Here is a 3,638-nt window from a genome sequence, read left to right as displayed (position 1 = left end):
TAAAAATGTCTTGCACTTTATCAGTATGTGTTGAAAATAGAGGATAAAAAAAGGTTAGAAAAACAACTATTTAAATTATAAAATAATCCAAAACAAGCCAAAATTTTCATTCTGAGGTAATTGCCACACTAGAGAAGAATTGGTGAAAGGTTAGCTGGATAACAAATGGTTGGGAAAGAAAATGAGCATTACGTATTACTGTTTACATAAAGATTGAAAGAGAGAAGTAAAATAGCTTGAAGATAAAATGAGAATGGAAGAGACCATAAGTAGGAAAAAGCCAAGCTATTGAAAAAGTAGATTGCACACAAGAGAGGTGTAAATACATAAAAGGCTGCATAGACATCAAATACTTGATACACAATACGGTAAATGAAGAGGAGAGAACAATGGTATGGGGACAAACAGAGCTGAAGGAAAAAGAAGGGAATCAAATAGAAAACATCCAGTTGCATATAGAAATAACTGAGAAACTGCAAAAATGACCAACAACAAAAGAGAACTACAGATAAAACATAAACAAAGAAAGGGAAAAATAAAGTAGATTGCGAACAGCATGGGAAGCAGATGGAGACTACAAAGGAATAGAGTAGCAATAGTGTATTTTTAGGTTAAGTTTCATTTGCTGTAAGATTAAGTTTGAGCTTTTTCTCTTACTTCACTATCTTTTACTCATTTTTATTTTCCTGTTTGCTCTCTTAACATCTTAAGATATACCATTATATGTTGCATTCATTACTATTCATTGTAGATTAAATTTTATTTTATGCTATTGCTGTATTAATCCCAAGTGAGTACATTCAATTTATGGAAAGATTTTATATGCCCTTAGTATCAGGCTTTTCTATACCAGCAAAATGTACATTCCTAGGGGGGAAAAAAAAAAAGTGTTCTTCATATGTCAGTGATACTTCAATACAGTGACAATAATCACCAAATAATTTATAATAGTCTCTGATCTGCTATTTAGCTTTTTCTGAGCTGCACTATGCTAAACAAATGATATCTCCAGTGACTTAAAAACTATTCTATAAACAGTATAAATATTACTGTTTAATATATTTAATAATATAAATTATATAATAGTATACATTATATAATAGCATATTACCATGCAATATAATGTAATGTCATTACACAGTATAATAGTATATTTTATATTCTTTGAAATATTGGTCCCTCCTTCTCAAAAAAAATACAGTTGAACTGGGAAAAATTCAGAGAAGGATAACAAGGATTACCAAAGATACGGAATGGTTTCCATAAACATAACTTCAGTGTGACAACTCTTCATTCTGGAAAACAGATAAACAACTGAAAAGCCCATGATGGAATCCTATAAAATCGTTAGTGGCATGTATAAGTTCAGGCTTCAGTCATTTTTGTGCTGTTGAGGAAACATACCATATACACGCATACTCATACACAGGCATAGAAAGCATTTTACAATGAGATCATATTAATTTTCATGCTGCAGTAATTCTGAAAAAATTGAAGTGATTTTGCTCAAATTTCGAATCAGAAAAATACAATCTTATTTTGGGAAAGAACCAGATGAGAACAAATTTGAAGATGAAGAATTTAGAAAGCTCTGAGTGTAATGAATTGGAAAGCTGATAAGCAATCTTAATTCAGTTTTAAATATAGAGGTCACTGCTGGCAGGCAACTCCTGTATCTGTATGAGTGTATATACTACTTACATACTCAAATTCTTCCTAGAACTCCTCCTGAAGTCCATGAAGTCTTTCTGCTGACTTTGCTAGAAGACACATCAAACTAAATGTAAATATTCTGTGAGATAAAGATTGAATAACGGACCCACTGATGATGTTTTTTGAGCACTTTGAAAATATGTATTCAGGATTGATTTCTGAAGGAAAAAGTAAGCCCAGTTTTTCAGACATTCTCACAGCTTCCACATAGCCTTCAGGGTAGAATTCTTCTCACCTAGCTTTGCTTCTCTACTGTGTAAATATATTCATCTGAGCTTGTCACCTTGGACACCCTAACTGGTCAATGTAGAGAAATAAATATTTCTGGAACAAAATTCTTAGCATTCTGAAGTCTAAAATAGTTCAGCCGAACTGTACATTACAGATACCCTCTGTCTCCACTGAGTATAGTGATTAGCTCAGATGTAGGTATCTGCTCTAAGGACATCTAAACTGGATGATATTAAGCTCACTCCTAAGAAACAGGGAGAGAGGTACAAGATCCCTCTGCTCTCACTAACTCAAAGTGAGAATAACAGGAACAGGTGAATTCTCATTTCTTTTGGAAATCTGACCTTCACACTTATATACTCAAAGAGAAGTTTTATGATTCTGAGCAGTTTTGGAAATTCAGTCTTTTTATCAAATAAATGAGATTTTCCAGCAGCCCTGTTTTTGTGATTTAGCTTATCTGATGTAAATAATTTACAGTAATATATGTGAGAACAGCAGGTCTGAGTGGGCTGGTGTGAGATTTGGGTCTAAAATGAGGGCCATCTTTTCTAATGAGGGGCAGTTGAGAGCTACCGTATGCTCCTAAATTTCAAATTAGTAGTGCCATCTGTTAAACAAGTTGTTATTTTTATATTTTTATTCATTTTACTTCTTTTCTTTTATAATTAAACAATGTAGTAATTAAGCAATGATCTTACTTCTAAGTTCTTTACCTGGAGTTTTCAAAGCTTTTAAAATGAGATTCATCAGGTGTTGACAAAGATACAGATCTCCTTGAAAAGCGTAAAGATCATAAACTGCTCCCCCTATAAGCTTAGTTCATTAGCTGTTATCTATGGTCTTTCACATCACAGAAACTGTGAAAACCTGCAGATCCCAGCTCAGCTAGAGGCCATGCTATTCATATATTTATGTTTGAAGCCTATTAAAAGCCCCAAACACATTTGTTTTCATGGCAAAAAGTGACAGGTCTCAGAAAGGGGTAAAGTGCATACACAGAGGAAATCTATTTCCAAAACTCACAGCTCTATCCATCCTGAAATGTAATTCTTTCTGTACAAAATCAGTTAATACTTTTACAAAAATTTCTTGCACTAATAGTAAATAATATTCATTTAACAAATTGAACTAAGTCTTTCCAGAATTTGATGTATTTTCTCTTTTGATAACAATTGTAATGTTTGGTGTTATTATAGAAGTGTTATTTAGCAGCTTTAACTTTTGTCCGTCAGTGGAGTCATAGCTTGCCTTAGACATTTTAACAATTCCTTCTGTTCCATATGTGCAAGCATTTGTAAAGTGCAAGTTAAACTGAACACAGTAAGCCTCCTTTAGTCTATATATTGCCGATGTCACTCAAAACTTAGTCATAGATATTTTATGCAGCTTTGTTTAAGCTCCTTCCTCCATTTATTTTTCCACTGAAAACTCTAAGCAAAAGACCTATAAAGCCCATATTTTTTTATTATCCTTCTGCAGTCATTGGGTGGATCTTAGGTTAAAGTTGAATGTTAGGCCTAAATTGATCTAAAATTCTCTTCCCCACCTTTCTCATCCCCTGGCCTTCTTTTTCCCTGCCTCTGACCCAGCTATGCTGCCTTTCTGTTGGAAAATATATGGAGTTCCTCACACTCTGTTGAATGCATTCAGCTAGTAACATAGCAGAAAAGTTTTTTTTTTTTTTTTTTTTG

This window comes from Apteryx rowi, unplaced genomic scaffold (genome assembly GCF_003343035.1).
Source record: "Apteryx rowi isolate R43461 unplaced genomic scaffold, aptRow1 scaffold_420, whole genome shotgun sequence".
Lineage (NCBI taxonomy): Eukaryota > Metazoa > Chordata > Aves > Apterygiformes > Apterygidae > Apteryx > Apteryx rowi.
The sequence above is the reverse complement of the archived record's forward strand: the minus strand, read 5'-3'. Positions refer to the sequence as shown.